Source organism: Bombina bombina, chromosome 6 (assembly GCF_027579735.1).
Source record: "Bombina bombina isolate aBomBom1 chromosome 6, aBomBom1.pri, whole genome shotgun sequence".
Lineage (NCBI taxonomy): Eukaryota > Metazoa > Chordata > Amphibia > Anura > Bombinatoridae > Bombina > Bombina bombina.
Genome location: NC_069504.1, coordinates 287541904 through 287553140, shown reverse-complemented (window position 1 = coordinate 287553140; position 11237 = coordinate 287541904). Strand labels below are relative to the sequence as shown.

The window sequence follows — 11237 nt, the reverse complement described above, 5'->3', positions numbered from 1 at the left end:
CGATGAATGATGATCATCCAACATATTTTTTAAAGAATCTAATATAAAGGTGGGTGTCACCGTTTCTCCAGAGCCATGTTGAATGTTCTTCAAGGCACAGAGAGGAAATTTGTCCGAATAAGGGCCAAGGGAGTCAGGGGTTTCAGACATATTATGGTAATCAGATGGAAGAGGACTGAAATGATTCATTACAGTTTTTTTAGGGGCGTATTGCGGTTTATTTTTTCTCCTTTGTGACTGCGACATAATTATATAATTATTGTCTGGCGCAAATCCCAGTTTGTGGTATTTGACCCAGGGTAGAATTACAGTGAATGGGTTCTTTTTCTCAGAAGATAAATCTCCAAAGGTTTAAGAGGTATAACTATTATTGAGTGCGTAAAACACTGGTTGTATGGTGGGCTTTATTTGCTGCCTTATAGTAATATCTTACTCCATAGTAAGGTAGTTGAGTCTAATGATGAGATACTAAATCAGGCAAGGATAGTAAAGCCAGGTAGAGACTGTTGCTATAAGTGCAAGTTAAGTGGTTAACTGAGGAGAGTGTCTCAAAAATAAAATGCTGTATTCTCTAAAACCACTGTGTTGACTTTCTACTAGCTAGATATATTCACAGTTTTTTCTCCTAGCTTCAGAGCTTGTTAAGGTTGTGGCAACAGATGTTAATAATGCAAGTTAGGGCAGCATTCCTTCATAGGGTGTTTGCTCAGTGTTAGGATATGAGCTTTATGTCCTGTTAGTTTTTTCTCCTCTTTTTATTCTCCTTTCCGTTTCTTTCTCCTGTCCCTCTTTTCCTCCGTTCTCCTCTCTCTACCTCCCTCTCTCCCTTCACTCTCCTTCCTCCCTCCTTTCAATATGGTAGTGTGGTGTATGGACTTCACTGGCCCGCACTGTTAACTATGGTAATGCTCTGGGGTTCAATACCTCTGCGTTATTGCACACTAAAACTCCTGTGTCATGAGCTATAGTACAGATATAGTACCTTGGTACTTACAGTTAGGAGTGTTCTTTTACTTATTTTCTCTTATAGGTTCCAAGGAGGTCTCCCCTGTTAAGAGCGGAGGCACCGACAGCTCTAGATGCAGGTAAGTGGAGATGCGCCGCTCTGCAAGTATCGCCCCGTAGTCTCCTCATGGCGCACGAACAGACACCAAGATGGCGCCGCCTCCAAGCGGCTGGTGATGTCGGGACAGCAAACTGTCTATTCTGCAGGCAGGGTAAGCGGATGGCCCAGGGGCGCACTCAAGATTGTGGTACAGTGGAGGAGACAGGCTCCAATACCTCGGAGTGCCATAGAGTAGATTAGTCTCCTTGGGGCCTCCGATATAAGGGCTCCAAGAATGAAAGGCACGCAGTCACTGTTCTGAAGTGTAATGTCCTCAATTACAGCAAAAATGATATAACTGAAGGGAGAGAGGGACCAGGGATACCAAAAAAAGCAAAAAAGCAAAAGAAAAAGGTAAAGATTTTAGGGTATAAGTGGAAATTCGAAAACTTGGAGCAGGAGTTCCCTATGAGTGCGACCAGCTTCTCCCGGTGTTGGCTCCGCCCCCTTAATCTTACATTTAAATAAAAAAAACACCATTACACAGATAAAAAATCTTACTTTTACAAAAAATAAAAAACCTACCATAACTGAAAAAAAAATATTCTAACATTTTAAAAAATGTTATTTAGATAGTTTGCGTTGTGGGGGGATGTCGGTTTAGGGGTTATTAGTTTATTTAGATACTTTGCGTTGTGAGGGGATTGGGGTTTAGGGGTTAATAGTTTATTTAGATATTTAAGTTGCACAAAAAATTTAAATGATTAATACGGAGGTTGTGTGAGATATTTCCACTTTTTATTACACTTTTAAACAAAGAATACATGAAACATCAGTGTGTTGTTGTGGATCCAGTTGTTTTAGCTGGAAAAACCCCAACACCAACCGCAAAAATACATTTCAAAGGGATCATATGGTCATATTAACCCCTTAATGACCACAGCACTTTTCCATTTTCTGTCCGTTTGGGACCAAGGCTATTTTTACATTTCTGCGGTGTTTGTGTTTAGCTGTAATTTTCCTCTTACTCATTTACTGTACCCACACATATTATATACCGTTTTTCTCGTCATTAAATGGACTTTCTAAAGATACCATTATTTTCATCATATCTTATAATTTACTATAAAAAAAATATAAAATATGAGGAAAAAATTCTACAACCACCAAAAAACACTGTACTAAATAGTTTTTAAATTTTGTCCTGAGTTTAGAAATACCCAATGTTTACATGTTCTTTGCTTTTTTTGTAAGTTATAGGGCCATAAATACAAATAGCACTTTGCTATTTCCAAACTATTATTTTTCAAAATTAGCGCTAGTTACATTAGAACACTAATATCTTTCAGGAATCTCTGAATATCCATTCACATGTATATATTTTTTTTTTAGTAGACATCCCAAAGTATTAATCTAGGCCTATTTTGGTATATTTCATGCCACCATTTCACCGCCAAATGCGATTAAATACAAAAAATCGTTCACTTTTTTACTAATTTTTTCACAAACTTTTGGTTTCTCACTGAAATTATTTACAAACAGCTTGTGCAATTATGGCTTAAATGGTTGTAAATACTTCTCTGGGACCCCCTTTGTTCAGAAATAGCAGACACATATGGCTTTGGCGTTGCTTTTTAGTAATTAGAAGGCTGCTAAATGCCACTGCGCACTACACGTGTATTATGCCCAGCAGTGAAGGGGTTAATTATGGAACATGTAGGGAGCTTTTAGGGATACTTTTAGCTTTAGTGTAGTGTAGTAGACAACCCCAAGTATTTATCTAGGCCAATTTTGGTATATTTCATGCCACCATTTCACCGCCAAATGCGATCAAATTAAAAAAAACGTTACATTTTTCACAATTTTAGGTTTCTCACTGAAATCATTTACAAACAGCTTGTGCAATTATGGCACAAATGGTTGTAATAAGAAGGCCGCCAAATGCCGCTGCATTTCATACGTGTATTATGGCTAGCAGTGAAGGGGTTAATTATGTAGCTTGCAGGGTTAATTTTAGCTTTAGTGTAGAGCTCAGCCTCCCACCTGAAACATGAGACCCCCTGATCCCTCTCAAACAGCTCTCTTCCCTCCCCCACCCCACAATTGTCCCCGCCATTTTAAGTACTGGCAGAAACTCTGCCAGTACTAAAATAAAAGCTATATTCAGGCTTTTTTTTGGCATATTTACATATGCTGCTGTGTAGGATCTCCCCTTAGTCCCCAACCTCACTGATCCCCCACCAAACAGCTCTCTAACCCTCCCCCTCTGCCTTAATGGGCGCTATCTTGGGTACTGGCAGCTGTCTGCCAGTACCCAGTTTAGCAACAAATGTGCCTTTTTTTTTAAAAAAAAAAAGCCCTTTTCTGTAGTGTAGCTTCCCCCCCCCCCCAAGACCAACCCCCACCCCTTCCTGATCCCTTAGATATTTATTTCTAAATTTGAAAATATTTTTTTTTTAACTTTTAACAATTTTATTTTTCTGTAGTGTAGCGGTTCCTTCCCGCTCCCGCCCCGTATACGCGCCCGCCCGCCGCCCCCGTGCACGCGCGCGCTCCCGCCTGTTCCGCCCCCGATCCCGCCCCCCTTCCCTCCACTCGGCACATCGATGGCCGCCCACCCGCCTCCCAGACTTGCTCCCACCCACCAACGACACCGGCCACCGATGTCCGGTGCAGAGAGGGCCACAGAGTGGCTCTCTCTGCATCGGATGGCCAAGGGGGGTTATTGCAGGATGCCTCCATATCGAGGCATCACTGCAATATCCGGAAAGCAGCTGGAAGCGAGCAGGATCGCTTCAAGCTGCTTTCCAGACCAAGGACGTACGCCACACGTCCTTGGTCATTAACTGTCTTTTTTGTGAGGACGTGTGGCGTACGTCCTTGGTCATTAAGGGGTTAAAGGGACATGAAACCCAAAAATTTTCTTTCATGATTTAGATAAAGAATACAACTTTAAATAACTTTCTAATTTACTGCTATTATCTAATTTGTTTCATTCTCTTTGCATCATTTGTTGAAGGAGCAGCAATGCACTACTGGTTTCTAACTAAGGTCATGGGTGAGCCAATGACAATCTGTATATATATGCATCCACCAATCATCAGCAAGAACCTAGGTTATTTGCTGCTCCTGAGCTTGCCTAGATAAATCTTTCAGCAAAGGATAACAAGAGAAGGAAGCAAATTAAATAATAGAAATAAATTGGAAAGTTGTTTAAAATTGTATCATCTATCCGAATCATGAAAGAAAATTTTTGGGTTTCATGTCCTTTTCAGTCAAATTTTTTTAAAAAGTGCAATATCTTTTTAATAATTTGACTTCTTATGGGCTTTCTAGACTGTTCTATTTTTTTTTAGTTATTGTTTTTTGTTTGTTTTTTATTGTTTTAAAGGGACAGTTTACTCAAAAATGTTCTCCCCTTGAATTTGTTCCTAATGATCCACTTTACCTGCTGGAGTGTATTAAATTGTTTACAAGTAGCTCCTTTACCCTTATATAGACATTTGAAATAGTTGATTTAGCATGTGGTATCCCCACCTATTCTGAAAGTTTGTGGCCGCAGGTCCAAGCTATAGATAAGCTTTGTAAACACAGCCAGCAGAAGAAATTACACTCCCAGTGGGATATAGCAGAGATAAGGTACTACAATGTTGATTTTCCATTGTTCTCTCCAAGTACTGGTGATTATTTTATGGACAGATATAAGATAAAGAAGCAGGTATATGTACACAATGTGATACAGTAATGAGATCTGATTATACCTACAAGCTCAACCCATTTCATTAGGTCGTGGCTTCAAAACACAAAATCAGAGCTTTAAAATACACAAATAAACCTTAAAAAGCTAATTTTCATACATTTTTCACTCTGCAGTTGGTAAAAAAAGCAATTGTAAACACATTAAGGGAAAAACTATTTTACAGTATACTGTACCTTTAAGTGAGCTATTGTTCATTTTAGGGGCTCTAGTCCTAATGCCACCAGCAATTCCTTCCTTATCTATCTACTTTAAATTCCAAGAGTACAACTACATTCATGTTCTGACTCTGTCATTGTTTATGATTAGTACTTTTGTGACTCCTGTATGTCTTTCAAAAGTTTAGGATGTTCCCTTAGAAAACTGTGGAAACTAGTACAAGAAGCTGTTTGGGAGGGGAGGGATCAGGTATGGATCTGGGGGTGGGAAGTGTCAGGTGGGAGGGTAATCTCTACACTAAAACTAAAATTAACCATAAAAGCTACCAAACCCCTTCCCTGTAGGGAATAAAAGAAGTGTGGTGCCCAGCTGCAATTAGCGGGCTTCTAGTTACCAAAAAGCAATGGCAAAGTCGTATATATCTGCTATTTCTAAACAAAGGGGATCCCAGAGAATCTTTTACAACCATTGTGTCATGATTGCACAAGCAAAATTAAAATAATTTCAGTGAGAAACACAAAGTTTGTGAAATATGTAAAAAAAAAAATGATTTGATTGCATTTAGTGGTGAAATGGTGGCATGGAATTTACCAAAATGGGCCTAGATCAATACTATGGGGCATATTTATCAAGCTCCGAATGAAGCTTAATGCCCCGTGTTTCTGGCGAGCCTGCAGGCTTGCCAGAAACAGCAGTTATGAAGCAGCGGTCACAAGGACCACTGCTCCATAACCTGTCCGCCTGCTCTGAGCAGGCGGACAGACATCGCCGGAAATCAACCCAATCGAGTACGATCGGGTTGATTGACACCCCCTGCTGGCGGCCTATTGGCCGTGAGTCTGCAGGGGGTGGCGTTGCACCAGCAGCTCTTGTGAGCTGCTGGTGCAATGCTGAATACGGTGAGCGTATTGCTCGCCGTATTCAGCAAGGTCTGTCGGACCTGATCCGCACTGTCGGATCAGGTCCGACAGACCTTGATAAATAGAGGCCCATGGGTTGTCTATTTAAAATATATATATATATATATATACAGTATATATATATATGTGTGTGGTTTTGACAGGTAAATAAAATAGCGAAGGCTCTATTTCTGTTTAAATGGAGTGATAGGAAATAGCAGGTTTTCTCTGAAAGTCCTGGTAGTAAAGGGGTTAATATACTTTATAACCTCTAAATCTCTTCCCGTTTTTAAGCACCTGCTGGCTGCCTTTTATCTCAGTGCATTTTATTAGCTTTTCACAGCCAGAAAGTGCTAGTTCATGAATACCATATTTGTGATTCGGATAGAGCATGCAATTTTAAGCAACTTTCTAATTTACTCCTATTATCAATTTTTCTTTGTTCTCTTGTTCTCTTTATTTAAAAAAAGAAGGCATCAGCTTTTTTCTGGTTCAGACTCTGGACAGCACTTTTTTATTGTTGGATGAATTTATCCACTAATCAGCAAGGACAACCCAGGTTGTTCACCAAAAAAAGGGCCGGCATGTAAACTTACATTCTTGCATTTCAAATAAAGATACCAAGAGAATTAATAAAATTTGATAATAGGAGTAAATTAGAAAGTTGCTTAAAATGTTATGCTCTATCTGAATCACGAAAGAAAACTAAATTTGTTTCAGTCTTCAGTGTCCCTTTAAAGGCAGGGCCGCCATCATGGGGTGAATAGGCTGACTCCTGTCAGGGGCCCAGTGGGCCAAGGGGGGCCCATGAGGCAAGCACAACTATTATTTAAAAAAAACAACAACCAGAGAGCGCTACAGCAGAGTGCTATCGAGCGTGGGGAGGATTTCTGAGTGTGCACTTAACCCCTATGCACAGTGTAAGACAGACTTGGCACTTCAGTTTGTACAGTGTGTGCCTGAGTCAGATGGCAGATCACTTTCATTTGCCGAGTAAGTAGGACTTACTTAGTAAATGTTTTTTTTTTATTTATTTGTGCAATTTCAGATTGTAAATTCAGTGTGGTAGTTGTATGGTGGGGCCAGGGGTCCATAAAAACACATTTTTTTTTAGCAATATGCAGCAGTGTATTTATGAATATTTGACAATGATGTAAAAATTCAAAAGTTCAGCTGACAGATTTGAAGTGGTTCTCTTGGTTGGGGAAAATGGGGGGGAAAAACCCCAAACATATGTCAACCTTTCAAAAGTACTTTTCTTTATCTACCCATTCTGATAGATCAATAATATAACATTTTGAATTCACATAAGTATTTTTGTTTGCTCATTTACAAATATGATTCTTTAAAAAGTGATCTCTTAAATTCTGCTATTTTGTTTTATCATGCATGTCACACACTGTTGATTTAGGGTAATGGCAATGTGCAGAAATGTTACCTCCTGTGAGTGTTTCTGTGGGTGTCTCTGTTTATGTCTTTTTGTTTTTGTTAGTGTCTCTATGAGTGTGTATGTATTTCTTTTCTGTGGGTCTCTGTGAGGGTTTGTGTGTCTGTCTTTGTGCATTTTCTGTGGATGTCTCTGTGAGGGTGTGTGTGTATGTATGTATTTGTGTGTTATCTGTGTCTCTGTGTGTCTGAGCCTTTGTGTGTTTTCTGTGGGTGTCTGTGAGTGTGTATGTATTTGTGTGTTTTCTGAGGCTGTCTCTGTGGGTGTTTCCTTGGGTGTATGTGCAAGTTTGTGTGCAGGTGTGTGTCCATTGCCTGTTCCTTTTTAGAACATTTTGACCTTACTACTGAGTTCTGTGTTTGTGTGTTACTACCTTCACAACATTTCCAAGTATGACTACACTTAAGAATAAAGTGCATATATGTTTTAGTCACTTGGTCAAAAATTGCACATGTCATCGGTTAAGTAAGTAAAATTTCTAGTGGGGGCCCTTGCTTAAAGGTATTCTTATTTTGCCAGTGTGATCAGTAAACCAATTTAATACATTTCATCCAAGCAGTAAATGTCACTGTAAAATGATCTGGTCCTTATTTAGCATGCAGCAAACTGTTTGCATGAGTAAGAGCTCTATTTAGTATTGAGTTCTTCACAAACAAAACATACATTATTTTTTTTTTTACAATAATATATGTTTAATTTGGTAAACTACTAATGAACACTGTTGTAAATTACCCTGGTCGTGGTTTTACTGTTCATTTGGTTGGGCCTCTGTTGTTTCAAAGGATTTGAGTAACTTTCCTGTTTATCAAATCTTACAAGAAATTATGGGACTCCTCGCCGCTTTCCCAATATATTATGATGTTACTCGAGATACGATGATGGGATTGATTTAACTATTGTATTGTTGTGTATTATTTCTTCAAAAACAACAGTATAAAAAACATTTTAGTTACGTACGTGATCACACATACCGCAAAGTACATTACATTACATACAAAATATAAAACACACTAAATTCAACACACTACACACATCATAACGTACCACTCGTGGGGCAGTTCACGTTTTGTGACAACCTATAATATACTATATGTTGTTTTCCACTATAGCACTAAATTATTGTCTATATAGATCCATGCCAGAAAGTCCTAGGAACAGCACAGTATCAAAGCGTGTTTCCTGATTAGATGTGCTATATAGTAATATAATGCAAGAGGGAGTGCGCAAAGTAAATAACACGTACATATGAAACACCCCACAAGACCACTAAATCAGGAAAATGACATCTATTAGTGAGAGGTCTCTGTTAAAACAAACAAAACAAATGACTTGTAAACTTACAGAACTAGCTCCATAGTTACTAACTTGCTACCCAGCTAATACATTATATTTTGGTTCTGTTTTTGGTAAATTAAAATATTGTGCCTGTGATATACAGAAATTAAATGTATATATATTAATTATTATATATTGTATAGCATACAGGTTGGTTAAAGGGACAGTCTACACAAAAATGGTTATTGTTTAAAAAGATAGATAATGCATTTACTACCCATTCCCTAGCTTTGCACAACCAACATTGTTAGATTAACATACTTTATAACATTTAAACTTTTAAATATCTGCCTGTTTCAAATGCTTTATTGACAGCCTCTTAATCACATGCTTTTGTATTTGCTTTTCACAACAGGAGACTGATAGTTCATGTGGGCCATATAGATAACAATGTGTTCACCAGGGAAAATATTTAAGAGTTAGCACAACACACTACTAAATGTAAGTCAATAGTCACAGTCATGTGATCAGGGGGCTGACAGAAGATGCTTAAATACAAGTTAATCACAGAGGTAAAATTATATTAATATAACGGTGTTGTTTATGCAGAACTGGGGAATGGGTAATAAAGGGATTATCTATCTTTTAAAACAATAAAAATTATATTGTAGGCTGTCCCTTTAATAGCTTAAAAACAATCTAAGCGTCTTTTAGGATGGGTTATTAATTACTAAAGAATATAATTTCTTTAACAGTAGGAAGTAATAACTTGTGGTACTATATCTATCTACATGTATTTAATATGAATATTTGCGTTCTTTTCACAGAGATTTGTTATTGCTCTTACACGGCCTTTTTATAAATCGGGATGAACAGAGTGAACGAGGGTTCGCTGCGATGATACTTGCAAGTCTCCCCTTGCAGAGCATTCAGCTCACATTGTGTATTGTGGGAATATCACCACTTGGGGAAGCAGAGAGCAAAACACAGAAGCATTGGTCACGTGGGCTAATTCCTGGAAAGTTCCTGGAAAGCAGCCTTTGCATTTACCAGATATGGGGAGGGAGAGACTGGCGTGTAGATCAGAGGCAAGGGAGGGAGAGAATCAAAGGCTCGTACACAAGGATACACGGCAATTGGGGTAAAATACAATATCTCCAGTTAGAGGCAACATCTTCAGATTAATAAAAATAATACTCGCGCTCAGGCCAGCTGATTTTGTTTTTTATTCCCTCGCAAATGATCATCAGTTTGGTCTGAAGCAGATGGATGTGCAGATCCAGCTATGGGATGGTGCACAGGCTCTATTCACCTTGCTGTCTTGCAATGATCATGGACCCAGAGCTGTGACTGGCTGAGGAGGTGCCCTGCACTCACTGCATGGTGTGCGAGCAGCAATCACCCCACAAGGTCGGTTTGTTTCTTTATTACAGACTGGGGATCTGGAGAGAACCGCACATAATAAATATTCAAATAGAGACCCTGGCTGCTGCCAGAGTTTTGTTGTTTCTTATACATCACTAGATTGTAACCCCTTGGCTCCCAAATGTGCTGCTGACCTATCTGGCAGCTAAGAAGTTAACACCCCTATAGCATATCTGCAGAATGCGGTCTTCAAATTAAAACATAAAGGAGGGGTGTTAAGAAGTATCAGTAAGGAATTTAAAAAACAACAAATTCCCCAGAGAATTCTAATCCAATGAGATTAGAACAGACAAATATTTAGTGTTGAAGTCACATCCTTGGGTTCTTGTGTGTACTAAACTGTATAAAAAGGAAGTCAATGCGGAACTCTGGATCCTCCTCAAGGAGGAACAAATCAACCGAGAGAATAAGGTAAAAATCTACAGATCTTTATGCATTCATGTTGTTATTTTGGGGGAAGGGTTTATTTATTATATTGCATAAACTAAGGTGGTCTATTACATAGCAGGCCGTTGTATTGTATTAGCTAAGGTGGTCTGGTGTGTTGTTATCTGAGAGCAGTTTGGTTCCTAGACAGCAGCATGTAGTAGATGTTGGGAGGTAAACAGGCTGTAAAGCCCTCGCTATATCTGGCATGTGATAAGGAGAATCTAGAGAGAATATCTAAAGAACAGAAAACACTGGTGGGAATCCAACTCACACAGAATAACCTCACATCCTACAATATGTTATAATCAATATAGGCGAACACATCCGTTTTGTAAGATAGTTTCTTTGTGTGAATCGGTCAAAAGCCTTATGAGACCTCCATAATTCTAACAATTCGTTGTGTTCGGGTGTGAAAATGTGCGCGCGCTACTCCAATTACACCAATCGTATCATAACCAATTGCAATTTGTTTTGTGAAATGAAACCGTGCTTTGAAGAATTGGGTAATTAGGTGCAGCATTTTATAGTTATTATTTTAGATACAAAATTGTAACAGGATGTTGATACAAAAACTTTTTAGCTGAAATCGTCGTTATGATAATTGCCTAGGCCAGGGATCCTTATCAAGGGTGTTAGGAAAAATAACTGTCTATTGCATTTAGCATTACATTTACATTCGGGTATATTCTTTTTTCTGTACACACCTACACTGTATACATCTATCATAATTCTTCCAAATGAAAATATAATCTCTATACACAATGTCATCATATATGACTGAATTATTTTGTCTTATATTAA

At 38.6% G+C, this 11237-nt stretch overlaps 1 protein-coding gene across 2 annotated transcripts in view; it reads left to right on the top strand.

Annotated features, from left to right (window-relative positions):
* The first annotated feature begins 9686 nt into the window (after positions 1-9686).
* The window catches only part of SOCS2 (suppressor of cytokine signaling 2), an 85689-nt gene continuing 84138 nt past the window's right edge, over positions 9687-11237 (top strand). Inside the window, exon 1 of one of the 2 annotated variants that reach the window (XM_053716898.1) lies at positions 9687-9992. The gene's annotated coding sequence lies outside the window, so the exon portion shown is untranslated. Of the gene's footprint in view, positions 10419-11237 lie in introns of both variants that reach the window. The other variant, XM_053716897.1, reaches the window with a different exon arrangement.